Below are 23,060 nucleotides of genomic sequence, written 5' to 3'. Positions count from 1 at the left end.
TTGCACTCCTGTAAAAACATGACATCAAAATTTTCATTCCGTAAACTAAAAAAAGTCGCTACTCTCCTTGTTTCTTGTCTAATTCCCCTGACGTTCAGGGTAGCGACCGTTAATTTACCCATAATTCATATCGAAAATTAAAACCCACAAACCAGAATCCAAAGAAACGTCTCTCCCATTGCTCTCTTTCCCATTATACTTCCTCCCTTCCAAACTTCCCTCCCTTTCCTTCCTCCTTCCCACCCACCCTGTAAATGGGCTGCTACCATTTTCCCCTGTCACCTCATATCTACTTCCACCCCTACTCCCCCTATTGAATTCCCTCCATTCCACCTTAATCTCCCCTCCTCTGTACAGCCTAAAGTGAGGGATCCCTTTAGCCCACCCCATTTCCTTCTTCTTTTCTTCTTGCCCTACCTCTCCCCACCCGCCTGGCCAGCACTTGTGTCCAAACAGTTTCCCTCTCTTCTTTTTCTGGATCTTTCTCGGCTTCTCTGCTCCACCACAGGGGTGACTGCCTTATGGCTTGTTGATCCTCTTCATTGGCAGTCTGCTGGGCTGCACCTCCGATCTCTCCCACTGAGAGGATGTCGAATTCCCGCCCCTCCTTGATCCGGATGCGTTTAGGCCCCCGGTCTTCCTCTGCGTCTTCTGCTCCCCTTGTGGTTCGAGCCTTGGAGGAACCCGCCATCGGGCTCTGTTCTGGGTCATGTTCCATTGCCAGGCTCTCCAGGCTGTCCGGGATGCTATTTTCCGCCCACTCCGGCGGGCACCGCAGAAGCAAAAGGACCCACCACCGGACCCGAGGATGGGATCCTGGTCAGCTGGGCGGATGCTGAGGGGAGACCAGGATCCCATCCTCGGGTCCGGTGGTGGGTCCTCTTGCTTCTGCGGTTGCTCGGGGTCCTTTCCGGGTGTTTCCCTACCTGGATCTTTACCCTCGCTTGGGTCCGCTTGCACTTCTTCCTGTTGCCGTGGGGGGTTGCCATCAGCTTCTTGTGGCTGCTGATGGACCTCCACTTGAGTAGTAGGCTGGGCTTGCACTGCCACTGTTGGTGCCTGATCTGCTTCCGCTGCTGGTGCTGTTGTCGAGGTCGAGGCCCCCGCTTCCATCCTGCTGGCGCCTTGCCCGACTTTGTTCTCCGGCTTTCTGGTCTCCCTTGACCTGTCCTTAAAGAGGCTGGAAAAGGACTTGCTCTGCCGAGGGCACTCTCTGTAGAGGTGCTCTCCGCTTCCACACAGGCTGCAAGCTTTAGGCAACCCATAGTTGGCGGCCACATGGTCCTCAGCCCCACAGAAGCGGCATTGCTGGCCAGTGCAAGCTTCTTTTGTGTGGCCAAGTCCACCACATCTCCTGCAGTACAGGAGCTGTCCTGGGTAGTGGAGGAAACCCCGGTGCGGCCCAATGGCAAAACTACCTGGGGGGGTGAACCAGCCCTTCAGGCATTGCTGGATCCACACGGAGCTTCACCTGGAATCTCCTTTTCCCATTCCATATCCCATGACGTCCTCGGATCTTCTCCCCTGTAGCAACCAAGGCACAGTATCGACCAAGGAACGTCCGGATGACCTCCTCCTCCACAAAGGGATTATACAGGTGTACTGTCACAGAAACCTCATCTAGGGCGAAGAGAGGAGTGAAGCGGATTCCTCGCAGAAGATCTTGGTCCTTGGAACGGGTGCACTTGTCGAAAAATGTTGTGCAATCTGAGAAGGAGGCGAACGTCAAGTCCATGAAGCCTGAAGCTGCAAAGTCTTGCAAGCAGAAAATCTTTGCCGGAGCCAGTCCACAAAAGTCTCGCAGAACCCGCAGAACCAGCCAATCCCATCCAAACTTCGCTTTGTCCTCACGTCCAGCATGCTCTGTCATCTCTATCCTTGGCCGGCCTGGACTCGCCTTCATTCATCGTTGTAGTCTGATAAGAACAGATACTACACTTGATCTTAGATAAAAGGCCGAGAAGCGATAACGTGAAATAGGCGCCGGGCCCTGGGCCCTACCTTTTGAGGGCCCGGACTAGCAGACGTCGCTGACCGGCCGCCTTCACACACAGCGACGAAAACCTGCAGCAGGAGGGCCCTTGGGTTGTCGGGTGGGTGACGAGGCAGCAGAAGAGGCAGCACAGCCTTTGCCTGGAAAAACACATGTTGGAGAAAAATTAAGTCTTTTTCTCTTTTTTTTTTTTTTTTTTTAAGTAAAACGGAGGGAAAATGAAAAAGCGGGATAAAGAGGACTCCCTAGCGCAAAAGGGTCGAGGAAACCCCGGGCCTGGGCTAAGCTAAGGTCTAAAACGCCGTACCCCTAATCCCAACAGCGTTCCAGCAGGGGCCAGTCACCAGCGTTCGTCAATTTCTCTTTCGTTTGACCGTTTATGAGGGTGCACCGTGCCAGGAGGAAATGCAATACCTGGTCGATGCGTAGAGTGGACGGAGCAAGCCCCTCTTCCGACTCCCGGGCCTAAAAATCCATTTAATATACAGTGTATCACAAAAGTGAGTACACCCCTCACATTTCTGCAAATATTTCATTATATCTTTTCATGGGACAACACTATAGACATGAAACTTGGATATAACTTAGAGTAGTCAGTGTACAGCTTGTATAGCAGTGTAGATTTACTGTCTTCTGAAAATAACTCAACACACAGCCATTAATGTCTAAATAGCTGGCAACATAAGTGAGTACACCCCACAGTGAACATGTCCAAATTGTGCCCAAATGTGTCGTTGTCCCTCCCTGGTGTCATGTGTCAAGGTCCCAGGTGTAAATGGGGAGCAGGGCTGTTAAATTTGGTGTTTTGGGTACAATTCTCTCATACTGGCCACTGGATATTCAACATGGCACCTCATGGCAAAGAACTCTCTGAGGATGTGAGAAATAGAATTGTTGCTCTCCACAAAGATGGCCTGGGCTATTAGAAGATTGCTAACACCCTGAAACTGAGCTACAGCATGGTGGCCAAGGTCATACAGTGGTTTTCCAGGACAGGTTCCACTCGGAACAGGCTTCGCCAGGGTTGACCAAAGAAGTTGAGTCCACGTGTTCGGCGTCATATCCAGAGGTTGGCTTTAAAAAATAGACACATGAGTGCTGCCAGCATTGCTGCAGAGGTTGAAGACGTGGGAGGTCAGCCTGTCAGTGCTCAGACCATACGTTGCACACTGCATCAACTCGGTCTGCATGGTCGTCATCCCAGAAGGAAGCTGACGCACAAGAAAGCCCGCAAACAGTTTGCTGAAGACAAGCAGTCCAAGAACATGGATTACTGGAATGCCCTGTGGTCTGACGAGACCAAGATAAACTTGTTTGGCTCAGATGGTGTCCAGCATGTGTGGCGGCGCCCTGGTGAGAAGTACCAAGACAACTGTATCTTGCCTACAGTCAAGCATGGTGGTGGTAGCATCATGGTCTTGGGCTGATTGAGTGTTGCTGGCACTGGGGAGCTGCAGTTCATTGAGGGAAACATGAATTCCAACATGTACTGTGACATTCCGAAACAGAGCATGATCCCCTCCCTTCGAAAACTGGGCCTCATGGCAGTTTTCCAACAGGATAACGACCCCAAACACAACCTCCAAGATGACAACTGCCTTGCTGAGGAAGCTGAAGGTAAAGGTGATGGACTAAACCCAATTGAGCACCTGTGGCGCATCCTCAAGTGGAAGGTGGAGGAGTTCCAGGTGTCTAACATCCACCAGCTCCGTGATGTCATCATGGAGGAGTGGAAGAGGATTCCAGTAGCAACCTGTGCAGCTCTGGTGAATTCCATGCCCAGGAGGGTTAAGGCAGTGCTGGATAATAATGGTGGTCACACAAAATATTGACACTTTGGGCACAATTTAGACATGTTCACTGTGGGGTGTACTCACTTATGTTGCCAGCCATTTAGACATTAATGGCTGTGTGTTGAGTTATTTTCAGAAGACAGTAAATCTACACTGCTATACAAGTTGTACACTGACTACTCTAAGTTATATCCAAGTTTTATTTCTATAGTGTTGTCCCATGAAAAGATATAATAAAATATTTGCAGAAATGTGAGGGGTGTACTCACTTTTGTGATACACTGTATGGTCCTCGGGTAGAGGACATATCAGATATTAAACTGATAAGAACGGATTTCTTTTTTTGTTTCTGTTAAGAACAGATTTTTTTCTTTTTTCGTTTCTGTTAAGAACAGATTTTTTTTTTTTTTTTTTTTACAAAAATTTATTTCCACACATTTTCACACAATACAACTATTTACACAACATTCAGTATAATTTTTTTCCCACCACCACTTGTACATTCATTTTAATCATTGTTTTTTCCATATACATGTCCCATAATCTTCCCCACTTTTCTTTCCCTTTTTTCCCATCCCAAGTCCATTTCATCTTCTTTCATTCTTGTCTTTATTTCCCATTCGACTTTCTTCACTAGTCCCATCATTCCCTTTCTTTTCCCTCCCTTCACCTCCGCCTGTCTATCCTCCCATATCCTCTCTTGACCAGCCTTATTGTTAGCCACAACATGAATCTGCTTCTCACTTTTCCCATTCCTCCTAACCCTTTGTCTACAACCTCCCACGTTAATCTAAACCCCTTCCTAATATTATCCAACCATGTTCCTACCTTCTGCCATACTTCCCTAGCTACCTTACATTCCCAAAACACATGTATTATAGATTCCTCCCTTCCACACCCTTCTCTTTGACACACATTTGTCTTGCTGATTCCGTGTCTGTACATGATTTATTTTACCGGTAATTTCCTGTGCACTATTTGCCAGTTTATATCTTTTAAACTGTTTTCCAGCCCAAGTGGTTGTACTCTTGTCCACACTTTCCCTGCTTCTATTCTTCTGTTGCTCTCTCTTACCCTGACTTCCTCATATAATCTTCTGTGACTTGTACATATGTGTCTATCTTTTCCTTCTTTATTTATCTTTAGCCACTTGACAGCCTGCCCATAATGCCATGGCAGCTGCTCCGCCCTTGGACCTCTACTGTCCCACTCCATTACACCCCGTGCCTGATATGCAAAAAATAATTTCAAAAAATACTATCCTGGGTGTTGTCCCTCCTGTGCTAGCTCCTGCAGTATGCTTGCCACATAAATGCAGTCCAATTTTAATCCTACATCTAAAACCCCTCTCCCCCCTTCCTCTATTTTCCTATACATTATCTCCCTCGCTACGTACTCGTACTTTCCACCCCACATAAAACGAAATACTTCCCTTTGTACCCACCTCCTTCCACTCACTGGTAGTGGGTAGATGTATGCCAGGTACATCAGAAAGGGAAGTACCTCTGCTTTAATTACCAGGCTCTTCCCTATATACGACAATTTCCTCCCGGTCCATAGTCCTAGCTTTTGTTTCATCTTTATTAGCCTCTCTCCCCAGTTCAACCCTGCCGCTCCCTGGTTTTCAAATTTTACCTCTAAAATTTTTGTTGGCCCTTCGCTTACCTCCAATCCTCCCACCGAATCTTTCCTATCCTTCACTGTCCCAAAATATTTTAACTTAGATTTTTCCCTATTCAATTTAGCCCCAGACCCCACTCTGAATCTTTCCACTATGTCTAATGTTTTCTCTATGTCCCTATCCGTTCTACCTAAAATTGTCATGTCGTCTGCGTATTGTGTCACCTTCACTCTATACCCACCTGCTCCCGGCACCAAAACCCCTAATATCTCCCTATCCTTTCTAATTTTTTCCGCCAGCGGCTCCATATACATTATAAAGAGGAGTGGCAATAGTGGACACCCCTGTAATATACCTCCCCCTGTCTCAAAACTCCTCCCTAGATACCCGTTCAAACTTACTCTGCTGTACGTCCTCCTGTACATTGTTTTGACCCAGCCAATCAGTTTTACTCCCATCCCCATCTTTTCCATTACCCTATACAAAAATTCCCTACCCACCCTGTCGAACGCCTTCGATTGGTCTAAGCTCGCCAACATCAATGGCAGCTTTCGATCTCCTGACCACGCCACCACATCTCTGATCAGCTGTAGGTTCCACCTCGTGCTTCTACCCTCTATTCCACATGTCTGATCCACGTGGATGACATGTGGCAGTGCCTTCCTTAACCTTTTTGCCAGTATTTTTGCCATTATTTTGCTGTCTACACCCAGCATTGATAATGGCCTGTAGTTGTCTAAATTTTCCTTTTCCCCCTTTTTATAAATTGGTGTCACTACCCCTGTTGCCATTGTTCCCTTCATTTCCCCTTCCTCCAATATTAAACACCTCTGTTAAATCCCTGCTTATCACTTCATTAAACCTCTTATAAAACTCTCCCGATATCCCATCTATCCCTGGTACCTTACCCTTTTTCAGGCTTTTTATTGTATCTTTCACTTCCTCCTCCCTTATGCTTTTATTTATTTATTGCTTTATATCATTAGGCACCTCCTTTTCTAGTTCTTTTATAAATTCATCTCCTACTTCTACCTCTACTTTCCTCTCCCTAAAATATTTTCTATAATACTCTGTCCCTACCTGCAACATCTCCTCATTTTGTACTTTAAGCTGTCCCTCCACATCTCTTATTCCCTCTATCCCTCTCTCTTCTCTTCTTTCTCTAGCTTTCCCTATCCAATATGTATCTACTCTTTCCCCTCTCTTCCTAAACTCCTGTCCTGCCATTAACATATACTTCTCTGCTCTTCCCTAATATATCTTCCTTATCTGTCCCTGTACTACTTCTACTCTATCCTTGTCCACCTCCTTCCCTTTGTTCTCTTTCTCCTTTTCCTTTGCTAGTTCCCCCCACATTCTCCTTAAATCCCCCAAAATCCCAACTCCACTTGTGTGTACCCCCCTATGGACCACACTGATTTCCCTCCTCGCCAGTCCCTTTGGAACGTTTTAACATCCTCCGAATCCTTCATGGTGCGCCTCCTGAATAAAACAAATATCCAAACGTAAATCTTCTAAAAAACTGAAAACCCTTTTTCTTTTCTTTGTATTTCTCAGTCCTCGCGCATTAAAGCTCCCTATTTTCAATTTCCTTTCCATTTGATTAATTTAATTAAAATAATAATCCTCCCTAAAACCACAGTCCATATTTGGTCGGTTTTGTAACTGAAGAAGTTTAAACATAATACCAACCACATCCCCATTAATAAATCAAAAGTTTCTTCTTTTACGCTCCATGTCGCAGTTTTCCTTTTTACCCTTTTACATATCCTCATTTTGGTCCTTTTATTTTCTCCCTAGTCCTTCTCTGTAGCAGCATTTTCTTCCTCTCCTTGATCCTCTTCGCTTTCAGATTCGCTCCTTGTCCTTATCTCCTCTTTTTGGCTTATTTCAACATCCAATCTTGTCCTTTTCTTCTCTCTTCCTTCCTCTGTTGCCTCCTTTGGTCTGGTTTGCTTGCTATTAGCATGCATGCTCTCTTTCTCCTCCCCTCTTTCCTGTTCTTGTTCCAGTTCCTGTATCTCCATTGCCATAGCCCAGTCCGGACTTTCTCTTTGTAGAGTCTCTTCTATCCCTTCCAGTGCCTCCTCTAACCCTGTTGGTGTTCAGAAAATCTGTTCTTCACTTGAGCTTAAGTTCTCCTGGGTTCCCTCTAATTCGTTTGTTTCTTTCTCTGGTCCTCTTTCTCCTTTTGTCTTTGTTCTACTAGGTTCCCGCTCTTTTCCGCTTTCTTCGCCAAATTCTTTTCAGCTGTCTGTCTCCTCTACCGTCTCCTCCCCCGTCTGGTCTGCTCTCTCTGCTTCTTTGTTCTTTCTCTCTTGCATTTTTCCCGCCTTTTCCGGCTCCGCGTGTTCACTCTCTTTCCTGAACCCCATTTCCTCAAAGTCCTCAGCAAATAAACTTGCAAAGAGTCCTCCTCGCGCTGGGCAACATCTGTAGAGATGTTCCTCGCTTCCACATATGCTGCATGTCTTGGGAGCCCCACATTCTTGTGTCCTGTGGTCCTCCCCTCCACATCTGCGGCATTTCTGACCTTCACAGGTTTCCTTAGTGTGTCCTATGGCTCCACACCTTCTGCAGTACTGTGGCTGCCCTGGGTAGTACAAAAACCCGCGATGGGGCCCGATTGCAAAGCTACCTGGGGGATGTACCAAGCCTCCCGTGGTCGTTTGATCCACTTTTAGCTTTGTCATAAACCTTCTCTTCCCGTTCCAAATACCAAAACGTCCACGTACCTTCTCTCCTGGTGACACGGTATTGCAATACCTGGAGAGGAAAGCCCTGATGACTTCATCTGGCACAAAGGGGTTGTGCATGTGTACCGTCACTGGTATCTCCTCCATAGCAAACAGCGGCACCAAGCGTATGTGGCAGTATGGGGGGAGAGGGGAAATAGAAGGTTGCGACAACGCCACCTGGGGTAATCTCACCCACAGGAAATTCTAAGTCTTTAACTTTTAACATACAAGATCACACAGGTTCAATAATACCACGGGGCAAGAGACGGTTTTCAATTTAACCACAAAGGCTTTATTACACATCACAAACAGGTAACAAAAATAAATCAAATTTACACACACACACACACACACAGTTATCCAACATAAATACCAATAAATTAGAAGAAAGGATTGCTGGGGCTTACCAGGCGGCCAGGGCAGACCAAAGATATCAAGAATCTATTAAATCAAACACCGTGACACTACACTCACCCTGCAAAGAAAGAAATGTGAAGAAAAATCACCACCAAGGACTGGACAGTCGCCTGAGCCACAGCACCTAACCAAACACACAAAAACACAATCACAATATACCAAACAAAAAGCTATGCCAACTGGTGTGAAAAGAAACAATTAAATGACAATACAAATATACCAAAAACCACATAAAAATATAAACTAATCAATTAAATTTAACACATAAGACATGTTAAAATACCAGTACAATGTCCTTTAACTAAAACCCATCGGCCATTTTGAAAACGTGGCAATGCCCCGTGGATTATTAATTCCTTTTACTCAGGACGGACACATTAATTAGCCGCCACCACGGCTATTTAGCAACCCAGTGTTATTATAAATGGGCTGAAGTCACCATGAAGAGACTGACATATCCCACTATTAAATAGAGCCAAAACAGCAGCATTGATCCAGGGAAAGCTGAATACAAACCAACGATTTACGCCGTTCTCTACAAGAAAGGCATACAACTATAATTTAGTACCCAAGTTAAAATAATCAAATAAACTAATATTCATAAAAATATAAACTCATACATACCACGTCGCAAAGCTACAGTGACGCCCACGAGAGACCGAGGATCAAAGGCTTGTGCCACAGCTTGTAACAATAGTGAACTTACCGGCAGACAGGCAAGCGCACCCAAGAAGGGCTCCCGGTGGAGCGATGTGTTCCCCCATGGCCACTGCAGCCAATTACGCTATAATGAGCAAAAATCACGTTACCAACACGCCTGTTTTCCACACACAACAGCGGGAGGCTAGCAGAATGCATTACCTTAATGGAGAATATCGTGCACCTGGAACAGCCACGCCAAACAGATCACCACCACCGGAAAGAAATGAAGGAAGAGGAGCAACAGGTGTATCCGCCCCTCTATTTATCTAATGATGCATTATGCCGCCCCTCAAGCCAGGCACTCCATTAATTGGCACAGTGCCATATAGTGGCAGGGAGGGAGACGACCTGTCACACGTATGTCTCTCAGGTCCTCGTCCTCCATTCTCTTGGAGCAGTGGTAAAAAAATGTCGTACAGTCCTTGAAGGAAACAAAAGTAATGTCCAAGAAAACCGCCGTCGAGAAGTCTTGTAGACAATGAATCTGGTCTGCTGTAACTGCACATCGGGCTCTAAGTAGGTCTTGTACGATCCAGTCCCATCCGAATCTCCTTCTTCTTTCCACAGTCACCCCCCTGCAGATTTTGATCCGTACAGAATGTCTTAGCCGCGCCAACCTGGCCGGCCGTCTGTCGCCTTCTCTCTGCATGGTAAGAACAGATACTACACTTGATCTTAGCCAAAAGGCCGAGAAGCGATAACCTGAAATAGGCGCCGGGTTTCGGGCCCTACCTTTTGAGGACCCAGACTAGTGGACGGCGCTGATTGGCCGCCTTCACACCCAGTGACGAAAACCCGCAGCAGGAGGGCCCTTGGGTCGTCAAGTGGGTGACGAAGCAGCAGAAGAGGCAGCACAGCCTTTGCCTGAAAAACACATGGTGGAGAAAAATTAAGTCTTTTTCACTTTTTTTTTTTTTTTTTTAAGTAAAACGGAGGGAAAATGAAAAAGCGGGAAAAAGGGGACTCCCTAAGGTCTATGGCGCTGTACCCTTAATCCCAACAGTGCCCAGCAGGGGCCAGTCACCAGCATTCGTCAATTTCTCTTCTGTTTGACCGTTTATGAGGGTGCACCGTGCCAGGAGGCAATGCAATACCTGGTCGATGCGTGGAGCGGACGGAGCAAGCCCCTCTTCCGATTCCCGGGCCTAAAAATCAATTTAATATTGGACCTCGGGTAGAGGACGTATCAGATATTAAACTGATAAGAACAGATTTTTTCCTTCGAAAAAGTTTTTATTGTCACCATTTTACATTTTAAAACATTTTTCTCTCACAATTTTAAAACACATCTTCACATAAAAAACAATAAAACATACTTTAAATATTTTCTTAAAAGCTTTTGTTTGCGTAAAAAGTCAGTGCAGATAAAAGAACATTAAAAAGCTTCTTTCAGTATGTTAAAAGTTCATCTTGTTTTTAAACGTGAAGAGTAATATCAGTTTAAAATGACCGAAAAAAGTCCAATAAAAAGTCCAGGTAAAACAACGCAAGTAAAACACGCTCCTTTGTGCAGAACCGGGGTGAGTCCTCGTCCTCCTTGCACCACCCCGCTCCTCCGTTGAATCCGGTATCACTTTCTGCAGCTCAGCGGAGATCCTCACCCTGTGCCCGATGCTCCGTCCTTCTCGTGTTCAGTTGGCGGTGCATTGACGGGAGCCATCGCCCGTGGTGGTCTGGACCCCCCTGCGTGTGACCCCAGCCCCCTCCTCCGATTGGCGATGCGCAGCGCCTCCTGCCGCGACGATGTTGCCAGCCGCTCCAACGCGTGCAGGGGCACTGTCACTCGCTTCCCCACCAACAGGTCGCGGGAGGTCCACAAGGCGGCTGTCACGCTGGTAAGGGTGAGCCAGAGCATGGTGAACTCCGCGGCTGGCAATTTTTCTAAGCCCTGACCCACCCCGTTCACCGCTAGCCGGTAAACTCGCGGGTGGACCTCCCCTGCTGGTAGGCTCGGGCATTGTAGCGGGCCGGTTCTGGCCCACAGGTCCCTCGCCACGCTGCACTCCCAGAGCACATGCCGCACGGTTTCTGGCTCGCCACACCCAAACCGTGGGCACGTGGGATTCGTTGCCATCCCCCGGGAGTGCATCACGGCCCTGGCCGGGAGGATCTCATGAGCCGCCATCCACAACAGATCTTTGTGCTTGTTCGGGAGGGCGGGGTGGGCCACGTTCCTCCACACTTGTCTGGCCTCACTCAGACTGAGGCCTGGGACAGGACTCACTTTTTCCCGGTCCTGCACAAAGGAGACGATAAAACGTGCATTAGATAAAATGGTGACATCTTCCTTCTCTAAAACATATTTCTTTAAAAACTTTTTGATAAAACCGTATTCTTTTGTCAGATTAAAAGCAACTGGTGTTTTTAGATCGGGAGTTAAAATACGCAGAGTCCTCAGGTACGACCCCATCCAGAACTTCACCATGGTTGCCGTCTTGTTCTCTCTGGATGGGGTCGTTGCGTATGTCATATGCAGGGCGACAAATTTGCTAGTTAAAAACAGGTGGGGGTCTGGGAGCCCCTTTCCTCCATTTTCGGGTTTTTTCTTGACGACATCTCTTCTTAGCCGCTCCCACTTGGACCCCCACAGGAAATAAAACATCGCCCTCTCCATCTGTAAAATAAAATGTCTGGGGGGACTAAAAACAGAGCACAGTAATAAAAACAGATTTGATTATTAAAATCTTCCCCTCAATGGTCAGTCGTCGTAGTCTCCATAACCCCAGTCGTTGCCTAACTTTCCCTATCTTTTCCGTCCAGTTTCCCCGTCCTCCACCCTCTTTGTCAAATCTTATACCTAAAATCTTTAAATAAGTTTCTTTAAAATCCACGTCCAGGTCTGGTCGTAAGTCACCCCATGGCCCAAAGAGCTGGGCCTCGGACTTGCTCCTATTGAGCTTGGCGCCCGAGGCCCGTCCGTACCAGTCAGTCAAGTCGAGTGCTCTTTGGGCCGATAAAACGTCCGTACATAAAAGGGTAACGTCGTCCATGTATAGTGTGCACGTTGCCGTCAGTCCACCTGGCAGTCTTAGTCCTGTGATCCATTGGTCCCTTCTCAAGATCTGTGCCAGCGGTTCGATGCAAGCAACGAACAGGAGCGGGGATAACGGACACCCCTGGCGAACGCCAGAGCGAATAGAGATCGCTTTTGTGAGGTGCCCATTTACCAGAATTTTGCTGTGGATATCGTTGTACAGCAATCCCACCCATTTTATAAACCTCCCTGGGAAGCCCATTTTTTGCAGTACCTGGAACAGGTACTGGTGCGAGACCCGATCGAAAGCTTTCTCAAAATCTAAATTTAGAACTAACAGCCGGATGTTTCTGTCTCTCGCAAAACAGATGGCGTCTCGGACCAGCACTAGGCTGTCCGTGATCCTCCTCCCGGGCACGGCACAGGCTTGATCCGGGTGGATGAGGTCCTCTAAAACAGTCGACATTCGACTCGATAAAAGCTTGCTAAAAAGTTTACAATCAAAATTTAAAAGCGTTATGGGTCTCCAGTTCCTAATGTCAGTCTTGTCTCCTTTTTTGTACAACAAAGAAACTATCCCTATCCTAAAACTGTCCGGGAGTCTGTCCAGTCCTTGAAGTTCGTTAAAAACAGTCAATAAATCATGTGCTAAAATATCCCAGAAGGTTTTATAAAATTCTAAAGGGAGCCCATCTCCACCTGGGGACTTCCCTTGTTTAAAACCTTTAAAACATGTCTGCATTTCTAAAATGTTAAAATCTCGGAATAAAAGCACATTTTCATTGTCAATTCTTTTGTCTAAAAACTGTAAAACTTCTTGAACTGTCTCTATTTGCACATTTTTTTCATTGTAAAGGTTTTCATAAAAATTTTCAATCACTTCTAAAATTTTCCTGGTATTGTTTAAAACTTCTCCTCCTTCATTTAAAACGGTGATTGCTCTCTCTTTTTCTGTTATTTTCTTAAAAAAATACCTCGTGCACTTTTCTCCTTCTTCTATGTCCTGCTCCCGACTTCTTAAAATAATTCCTTTAGTTTTAATATTATTTAAAACTGACATTTCATTTTTGACCTCTTTAATTTCGTCACTAAAATCAAAACCAGCGTTTAAAAGGTTAAAATATCTCTGTAGTCGTTTTTGCAGCCCCACCATGCGTCTCTTCTCCCTTTGTTCTGATAAGAACAGATACTACACTTGATCTTAGCCAAAAGGCCGAGAAGCGATAACCTGAAATAGGCGCCGGGCCCCGGGCCCTACCTTTTGAGGGCCCAGACTAGTGGACGGCGCTGATCGGCCGCCTTCACGCTCAGCGACGAAAACCCTCAGCAGGAAGGCCCTTGGGTCGTCGGGTGGGTGACGAGGCAGCAAAAAATGCAGCACAGCCTTTGCCTGAAGAAACACATGGTGGAGAAAAATTTAGTTTTTTTCTCTTTTTTTAAAAAAAATAGTAAAACGGAGGGAAAATGAAAAAGCGGGGAAAAAGGAGACTCCCTAGCGCAAAAGGGCCGAGGAAACCCCGGGCCTGGGCTAAGCTAAGGTCTATGGCGCCGTACCCCTAATCCCAACAGTGCCCAGCAGGGGCCAGTCACCAGCATTTGTCAATTTCTCTTCCGTTTGACCATTTATGAGGGTGCACCGTGCCAGGAGGCAATGCAATACCTGGTCGATGCGTGGAGCGGACGGAGCAAGCCCCTCTTCCGACTCCCGGGCCTAAAAATCCATTTATTATATGGACCTCGGGTAGAGGACGTATCAGATATTAAACTGATGAGAACAGATTTATTTATTTTATTAGAAAAACAATTCACATTTCCATAATATTTACAGCATCTCACAATTTTCAAAAACCTTGAAACAAAGTTCATACAATAACACAATATTTCATTCCGATTACATTTTTCTTTCTAAATAACTCCTAGCTTGTTCTGTTGTGTTATCTCAGCATTATTCTATTACAGGCAACTAAAAACAATACATAACAGAAAACATTCGCCTTTTGTTTAAACGCTATTTCTTTTTTTTTACAGTGTTTTATTTTTTTTCTTCATATTTCCTCTCGTTCTAGCTGTGCTACCTTCCTGTGTCTGGCCAAGAACTCTCTGAAGAGGCCCTCCAGTGTAACTTGTGGCTTCTTTTTTTGTACACATCTGCATCTACTCCTCCACAACACCACCTTAGCCGCTGAGACCACTGCCCACAGAGCTTCTGTTTCCCTAGCTCTCACACCATAAAGAACGAGGCTTCGGTCTATGTCCATCTCATTTTCTCTTTGCCACCATTCTGCAATTTGTTGCCAATAAGTCTTTGCTATAGGGCATGACCACAGTGCATGCTCTATGCTTTCTGTTCCTCCGCAACCCACCGGGCACTGTGATGTTCTGCTTCGCCCATGCCTGTGTAGTCTTTATCTTACTGGTAATCTTTTTAGTGCCGCAAGCCAGTGCAGATCTCTGCTGGCTCCATCTAACCAATTGGGTTGTACTGTAGAGCCACCCAGTCAACCTCTCTCGTTGGTTGCTCCAGCCCTAGCTTATTTACATGCTCTTCTTTCCACTGCCTGTACAACTGCCTATGGTCTAAAATGAGCTCATTTGTTGTGCACCACTTGTGCTCCCGGACGAACCTTACTGCCTATCTGTAGTGTTCAGGGAGATCATCTGACCATGGCTCCATTCCCCTCTAGGGGACCACCTCTCTCAACGGAAAACCAAACCAAAACTTAGCGAACAAAGTTGCTAGGTGTCCCTCTGACCCCTTCACCAACCTTGCTAGGTTTGATTTGTACAAGGGTCTTAGTTTGAGGGGTCCACATATTACTCCTCTGCCTCCCTTTGCTATCTCTTGATACATTACTCCTCTTGCCACCCACTCACATCCACCTTTCCAGATAAACCTGAAGACCATGCGCTCAAGTCTTCTACTTACCCCATACGGGATCGGGAACGCATAAGCCATGTAGATAAGGCTAGACATTATGTCGCAGTTCACTGCAACGACTCTCCCTGTTAGGGACAAATCCCTCGAGATCCATCTTTCAGTTCTAACCTGTGCCTTGACTAAGGCCTCCTCACAGTTTTTCCTTGCGCTGCTTTCTTTCCAGAATTTAATCCCCAAAATTCGCATGCCATCCTTACATAAGGGATATTCTCCCGGGACCCTTTCCCTGCCATGCGCCCACACACATCACGGCCGACTTATTCTTGTTGATGCGTGCTCCCGTCGCCTTAGTAAATGACTGCATGATTTCGTCCACTGTTTCGAAGTCTGACTCTTCCCCCAAGAACAATGTCGTATCATCCGCATATGCTGATACCTTGGCCCTCGTCCCCTTGCCCCCTGGAATGTGGAGTCCTCTAAGCCTGGCCTCTGTTCTGAAACGGGCTATTAGTGGTTCCAGATATAAGACGTATAGCAGCGGGGACAATGGGCACCCCTGCCTTACTCCTCCTACCTGTCGTACTTGTTTGGAGTAGTAGCCATTTACTCCAATCCTACTTGCCGCTCCCACGTACAACAAGCGCACTAGTGCGATGTATGCCTGCCCGAAACCCATCCTCTCCATTGTAGCGAACAAATAGTTATGGCTGACTCGATCAAATGCTTTTTCCTGGTCAATGCCAAGGAGTGCCAGGGGCACCTTTTGCTGCTGGGCCCACGCAATTGCGTCTCTTATCAGTGCTATTTTCATTGCACTCGACCGTCCTGGCACTCCACTCGTCTGGTCCGGATGGATTACTCTGGCCATCACCCCCCTCATCCGCCTAGCTAGGATCTTTGCCAGGATTTTATAGTCTGTCGTTAGATTTGTGATCGGTCTCCAGTTAGCTAAGTCCGTTCTGTCTCCTTTTTTGTGGATTAGTGTTACATGGCCTGTCCTGAGGGACAGAGGCAATTTTCCATGTCTCTCGGCTTCTGTGTACACTTCTAACAAATCTGGACCAATCTGGGGCCAAAAGGCCTGATACCACTCTTTTGGGAGCCCATCGCCCCCTGGTGCTACCCCTCCCTTTAGTGAGCGCATGGCCCTCTCCACTTCTTCCAAACTAAACTCAATCTCCAACTCTTGCCTTTCCTTCTTATCAAGTCTTTGCCCTAAAGCCTCCCAAAAGGTCTCAGCTTCCCTCACATTTACCTTCCTTTCTTGAAATAGGTCCTCGTAAAACCTTTCTACTACCTTGAGCATTTCTCCCGTTGTTGTGACGCACACAGCACCCGTCCTCAGTCCTACCATATGTGATTTCTTTTGTCTTTTCTTTACCTTATCAAACAAGTATTTAGTTGGTTTTTCGTCCTGCTGTAATCTGTACTGTCCCATCTGTACACAATAGCTACGTGCCTTCTCAACAAAGTGATCTTGCATATTTCTACTTGCCTCCTTGATCCCTGCTGTATCTTTTGTGGCCCAAGCTACCTTCAAATCTTTTGACCACTGGGCTACGTCCTTCTTTTCCTTTTTTGCCGTATCCCTTCCCCACTTTTGGCAAAATGAGGCTACTCTAATCTTGAGGTTTTCCCACCACTCACTATAGCTACTGTACAATACTTTCAGGGCTCTCCAGCCAGCATACATGTTGCGGAATTTTTCACAGAAGGAGCTATCTTTCAGGAACGTTGTATTTAGTCTCCACATTCCAGGTCCCCTTCCCTTATTTTCTACTTTGACCACTGCCTTCACTAGGCAGTGATCTGTGCTCCAGAAAGGGCTGACTTGCACCTGCTCCACTCTTAAGTTCTCTGGCAGAAAGATGTAATCTAGCCGCGACACATCCCCCCTACTGTTTCTCCAGGTTATTTGATCTTCCCCTTGCTTAGCTGCCTTGGCAGCATCCATCAGCCCTGCTTCTGTTACAACTCGGTCCAGCTCTTTTTCTCTTTTTAAATTTACGGTAAAATCTCCTGCCATCCATATTTGCCTGTTTGTGTACTTTAAGGGTTCCAGTGCCTGGAAAACCACCGCTCTTTCTCCAGCCACCACTGGCGCGTACACACATATGGCTCTAAATTGCAGTCCCCTCCATTCTCCATCCACCATCAAAATCCTCCCTGGCACCACTGTTATCACTTCACTCACCTCAAACTCCTGTGTCCCAAACACTATTCCCACTCCATCCCCTTTTCCCTCTCCTGCCCCCCATGCCGCCGGTCCCCTTTCCCAGCCTTCTAGGAGAAAGCGAGTCTCATCTTGGCCTGGGCGTAGATGGCACTCCTGGACAAACAAGACATCAAAAGGTATTGTTTCTAAGGTCTTAAATATCGCTGCTCTTCTGATACCCTGCCTCATCCCTCTCACATTCAAGGTTGCTATTTTTAACGTTGTTAGCATTTTGCTTTAATCTAGTTTACCTTTACTTCTCTCTTACCTTTTCCATCACCCTTTCCCCTCCCCTTTTTCCCATACTCCCCTGAAGTTCACATATTTTCCTGTTCATCAGTCTCTGCTATTGTCCATCTCTCCAGTCTCCCCTCTGTGTCCATGTCCTCCTCTCCATCCTTTCTCCATGATGCATCGCTGACCTCACCTATGGTGCGCTTTTATTCTGTGTCTTCTGCTTTCCTTTCCTTGTGTCGTCCTTTTTCTCCCTCGTCTGATCCTCCAGCAGCTCCCTCCATTCCTCTCCGGCTTCTCTTTGCTTTTCTTTTATCTGCCTTGGTCCCTGGGTGTTTGTCTTTCTCCTGCTGTTTCATCTGTTCTGCCCAGTCTTCATCCTCAGGTGTTTTTCCCAAGGCTTGGGTGATTTCTCCAGAGACCGCCTCTCCCTCTGTCTCCGACAAGTCGCCCCATTCGCTTACTATTTGCTGCACTGCTTCAAGTATATTCTCCTCTTCTTCGTCAGTACCTGTTTTCTCCAGTTCTCTCTGCTTATGGTTTCTCCTTTCAGCTTCTTCCTGTCTTCTCCCCTGTTCTTTGCTCTCTGACTGCTCCTTCACTACTACTGCCTCCATCTCCTCCATTTGTAGGTCCTGCGAGAAAAGGCTAGCAAAGGTGTTTTTCCTTGCTGGGCAGCTAAGATAGAGGTGTGCCTCGCTGCCGCATAAACTGCACGTTCTCGGAGCATTGCACTCAGCTGCTACATGGCCCTCCCCTCCACAGAACCTGCATCGCAGCCCTGTGCAGGAGTCCTTGGTGTGTCCATGAGCTCCGCACCTGCGGCAATAAATGGGCTGACCAGGATAGTGCAGGAAACCTCTATGCGGCCCTATTGCGAAACTGCCTGGTGGGTGCATCTGGGCCCCCGGGTCAGTTGGGTCCATCCTCAATTTTACCAAGTATCGCCGCCTGCCAGTCCATATGCCGTGCCTGTCTCTTATCTTGTCTCCCACCGACACTGTGGTGCAATACCTTGCTAAGAACGCTCGGATGTCTTCCTCCGCCAGAAAAGGGTTGTAGCTGTGCAGGATGAGTGGTACTTCGTCGTAAGCAAACATCGGGAAAAGCTTTATCCCTTGCAGAGCTGAGTTGTCCTGGTGGCTGGTGCACATTTGAAAAAACTCCTGGCAGTGCTGCATTGACACAAACGTGATGTCGATAAATGCTGTGTTGGAGAAATCCTGCAGGCAGTAAACCGCTCCTGGTGCTATTCTGCATATATCCCGAAGTATCCTCAAAATCACCCAATCTCGTCCAAATCTTTTCTTGCTCTCCTCTGATGCTTCTTCTCTGATCTCCAACCGTACTAAATTTCTAAACCGCGCCACCCTGGCCGGCCTTTCGCGTTTGTCTCCCAGCATCTTCACTTGATCTTAGCCAAAAGGCCGATCAGCGATAACCTGAAATAGGCGCCGGGCCCCGGGCCCTACCTTTTGAGGGCCCAGACTAGTGGACGGCGCTGATCGGCCGCCTTCACGCTCAGCGACGAAAACCCGCAGCAGGAGGGCCCTTGGGTCGTCGGGTGGGTGACGAGGCAGCAGAAGAGGCAGCACAGCCTTTGCCTGAAGAAACACATGGTGGAGAAAAATTAAGTCTTTTTCTCTTTTTTTTTTTTTTAAATAAAACTGAGGGAAAATGAAAAAGCGGGAAAAAGGGGACTCCCTAGCGCAAAAGGGCCGAGGAAACCCCGGGCCTGGGCTAAGCTAAGGTCTATGGCGCCGTACCCCTAATCCCAACAGTGCCCAGCAGGGGCCAGTCACCAGCATTCGTCAATTTATCTTCCGTTTGACCGTTTATGAGGGTGCACCGTGCCAGGAGGCAATGCAATACCTGGTCGATGCATGGAGCGGACGGAGCAAGCCCCTCTTCCGACTCCCAAGCCTAAAAATCCATTTAATATATGGACCTCGGGTAGAGGACGTATCAGATATTAAACTGATAACAACAGATTTTTTCCTTCGAAAAAGTTTTTTTTGTCGCCATTTTTCAATTTTAAAACATTTTCCATTCAACATTTAAAACACATCTTCACATAAAAACAATAAAAACCTACTTTATACAATTTATTAAAAGCTTTTGTTCACATAAAATGTCCACACAGGTAAAAGAACATTTAAAAGCTTCTTTCAGTATGTTAAAAGTTCATTTTGTTTTTAAAAGTGAAGAGTAATATTGGTTTAAAAAATCCGATAAAAGTCCAATAAAAGTCCAGGTAAAACAACGCAGGTAATAACAACGCATTTAAAACACGCTCCTCTGTGCAGAACCAGGGTGAGTCCTCGTCCTCCTTGCACCACCCCGCTCCTCCGTCGAGTCCGGTGTCACGTTCTGCAGCTCAGCGGAGATCCTCACCCTGTGCCCGATGCTCCGTCCTTCTCGTGATCAGTTGGCGGTGCATTGACGGGAGCCATCGCCCGTGGTGGTCTGGAGCCCCCTGCGTGTGGCCCCAGCCCCCTCCTCCGATTGGCGACGCGCAGCGCCTCCTGCCGCGACGATGTTGCCAGCCGCTACAACGCGTGCAGGGGCACCGTCACTCGCTTCCCCACTAGCAAGTCGCGGGAGGTCCACAAGGCGGCTGTCATGCTGGTAAGGGTGAGCCAGAGCGTGGTGAACTCCGCGGCTGGCAATTTTTCTAAGCCCTGACCCACCCCGTTTACCGCTAGCCGGTAAACTCGCGGGTGGACCTCCCCTGCTGGTAGGCTCGGGCATTGTAGCGGGCCAGTTCTGGACCACAGGTCCCTTGCCACGCTGCACTCCCAGAGCACATGCCGCACGGTTTCTGGCTCGCCACACCCAAACCGTGGGCACGTGGGGTTTGACGCCATCCCCCGGGAGTGCATCACGGCCCTGGCCGCGAGGATCTCATGAGCCGCCATCCACGTCAGATCTTTCAGCTTATTCGGGAGGGCGGGGTGGGCCGCGTTCCTCCACACTTGTCTGGCCTCACTCAGACTGAGGCCTGGGACGGGACTCACTTCTTCCCGGTCCTGCACAAAGGAGACGATAGAACGTGCGTTAGTTAAAATGGTGACATCTTCCTGTTCTTAAACATATTTCTTTAAAAACTTTCTGATAAAACCGTATTCTTTTGGTAAGTTAAAAGCAACTGGAGTTCGCAGATCAGGAGTTAAAATATGCAGAGTCCTTAGGTACGACCCCATCCAGAATTTCACCATGGTTGCCGTCTTGTTCTCTATGGATGGGGTCGTCGCATACACCATGTGCAGGGCGGTGAATTTGCTAGTTAAAAACAGGTCGGGGTCTGGGAGCCCCTTTCCTCCATTCTCAGGTCTTTTCTTTACTACTTCTCTTCGGAGTCGCTCCCACTTGGACCCCCACAGGAAGTAAAACACCGCCCTCTCCATCTGTAAAATAAAATGTCTGGGGGGACTAAAAACAGAACACAGTAATAAAACCAGAGGTAAAATCACGGATTTGATTATTAAAATCTTCCCCTCAATGGTCAGTCGTCGTAGTCTCCATAACCCCAGCCGTTGCCTAACTTTCCCTATCTTTTCCGTCCAGTTTCCCCGTCCTCCACCCTCTTTGTCAAACTTAATACATAAAATCTTTAAATCAGTTTCTTTAAAATCTACGTCCAGGTCTGGTCGTAAGTCACCCCATGGCCCAAAGAGCTGGGCCTCGGACTTGCTCCTATTGAGCTTGGCGCCCGAGGCCCGTCCGTACCAGTCAGTCAAGTCGAGTGCTCTTTGGGCCGATAAAACGTCCGTACATAAAAGGGTAACGTCGTCCATGTATAGTGTACACGTTGCCGTCAGTCCACCTGGCAGTCTTAGTCCTGTGATCCATTGGTCCCTTCTCAAGATCTGTGCCAGTGGTTCGATGCAAGCAACAAACAGGAGCGGGGATAACGGACACCCCTGGCGAACGCCAGAGCGAATCTTGATCACTTTTGTGAGGTGCCCATTTACCAGAATTTTGCTGTGGATATCATTGTACAGCACTCCCACCCATTTTATAAACCTCCTTGGGAAGCCCATTTTTTGCAGTACCTGGAACAGGTACTGGTGCGAGACCCGATCGAAAGCTTTCTCAAAGTCTAATTTTAGAACTAACAGCCGGATGTTTCTGTCTCTCGCAAAACAGATGGCGTCTCGGACCAGCACTAGGCTGTCCGTGATCCTCCACCCGGGCACGGCACAGGCTTGATCTGGGTGGATCAGGTCCTTTAAAACAGTCGACATTCGACTCGATAAAAGCTTGCTAAAAAGTTTACAATCAAAATTTAAAAGCGTTATAGGTCCCCAGTTCCTAATGTCAGTCTTGTCTCCTTTTTTGTATAACAAAGAAACTATCCCTACCCTAAAACTGTCCAGGAGTCTGTCCAGTCCTTGAAGTTCGTGAAAAACAGTCAGTAAATCATGTGCTAAAATATCCCAGAAGGTTTTATAAAATTCTAAAGGGAGCCCATCTCCACCTGGGGACTTCCCTTGTTTAAAACCTTTAAAACATTTCTGCATTTCTAAAATGTTAAAATCTTGGGATAAAAGCACATTTCCATTGTCTATTGTTTTGTCTAAAAACTGTAAAACCTCTTCAAGTGTGTCTTTGTGCACAGTTTTTTCTTCATAAAGATTTTCATGAAATGTCTCAATCACTTTTAAAATCTGCTTTGTGTTGTTTAAAAGTTCTCCTCCTTCATTTAAAACAGTGATTGCTCTTTCTTTTTCTGTTATTTTCTTACAAAAATACCTCGTGCACTTTTCTCCTTCTTCTATATCCTGCTCCTGACATCTTAAAATAATTCCTTTAGTTTTAATATTGTTTAAAACTGACATTTCATTTTTGACCTCTTTAATTTCATCACTAAAATCAAAACCAGCGTTTAAAAGGTTAAAATATCTCTGTAGTCGTTTTTGCAGCCCCATCATGCGTCTCTTCTCCATTTGTTTCTTCTCCTTACCTTTTCTTTTAAAAAACTGTCTAGTCCTGTCTTTTACCATCTCCCACCACTGTGCCCGTGAATCGTACAAGTCTTGGAGGGTCTGCCAGAGGCCGAACTGTTCCCTGTTAGAAGACGAGGAGATCATCAGGGAGTACAGGGAACAGTTCGGCCTCTGGCAGACCCTCCAAGACTTGTACGATTCACGGGCACAGTGGTGGGAGCCTCCACAGCCTCCACAGCCCTCCGTCTATCGTCACACCTGTGGGGAGTGAAAGGGTGCAAGACAGCATGCAGTGATCTGTAAAGAAAAGCGGGGTTAATCTAGCATCGGTGGGTGGGCAGCCCCTTATAAAAACGTAATCTATCCTCGAGGCTCTGGTGCCGTCACCACTGAACCAGGTGAAGCCCTCCTTGTTTTGATGCAGGGTTTCAAAACAGTCCACTAATTTAAAATCTCTGATTAAAGCCTGCAATAAAACCGATGATTTATCTACTTTAAAATCTTCCCCTGCCCCTTTTCTGTCTGCTCTAGATAAAACACAATTAA

At 47.0% G+C, this 23,060-nt stretch overlaps 1 non-coding gene and 5 pseudogenes across 1 annotated transcript; all 6 read right to left on the bottom strand.

Moving 5' to 3' along the window:
• Nucleotides 1-2,373: 2,373 nt before the first annotated feature.
• On the bottom strand, nt 2,374-2,498 carry LOC134312666 (U2 spliceosomal RNA; annotated as a pseudogene).
• Nucleotides 2,499-9,859: 7,361 nt separating this feature from the next.
• LOC134312686 (U2 spliceosomal RNA) lies at nt 9,860-9,963 on the bottom strand (annotated as a pseudogene).
• Nucleotides 9,964-10,324: 361 nt separating this feature from the next.
• LOC134312634 (U2 spliceosomal RNA) lies at nt 10,325-10,498 on the bottom strand (annotated as a pseudogene).
• Nucleotides 10,499-13,276: 2,778 nt separating this feature from the next.
• Nucleotides 13,277-13,463, bottom strand: LOC134312654 (U2 spliceosomal RNA). Its single transcript, XR_010011612.1, has one exon. It is a non-coding gene; the product is annotated as a U2 spliceosomal RNA (small nuclear RNA).
• Nucleotides 13,464-13,864: 401 nt separating this feature from the next.
• Nucleotides 13,865-14,043, bottom strand: LOC134312622 (U2 spliceosomal RNA; annotated as a pseudogene).
• Nucleotides 14,044-19,403: 5,360 nt separating this feature from the next.
• On the bottom strand, nt 19,404-19,578 carry LOC134312633 (U2 spliceosomal RNA; annotated as a pseudogene).
• Nucleotides 19,579-23,060: the final 3,482 nt, after the last annotated feature.

Source organism: Trichomycterus rosablanca, chromosome 4 (genome assembly GCF_030014385.1).
Source record: "Trichomycterus rosablanca isolate fTriRos1 chromosome 4, fTriRos1.hap1, whole genome shotgun sequence".
Lineage (NCBI taxonomy): Eukaryota > Metazoa > Chordata > Actinopteri > Siluriformes > Trichomycteridae > Trichomycterus > Trichomycterus rosablanca.
This window is presented reverse-complemented; position numbering and strand designations above follow the sequence as displayed.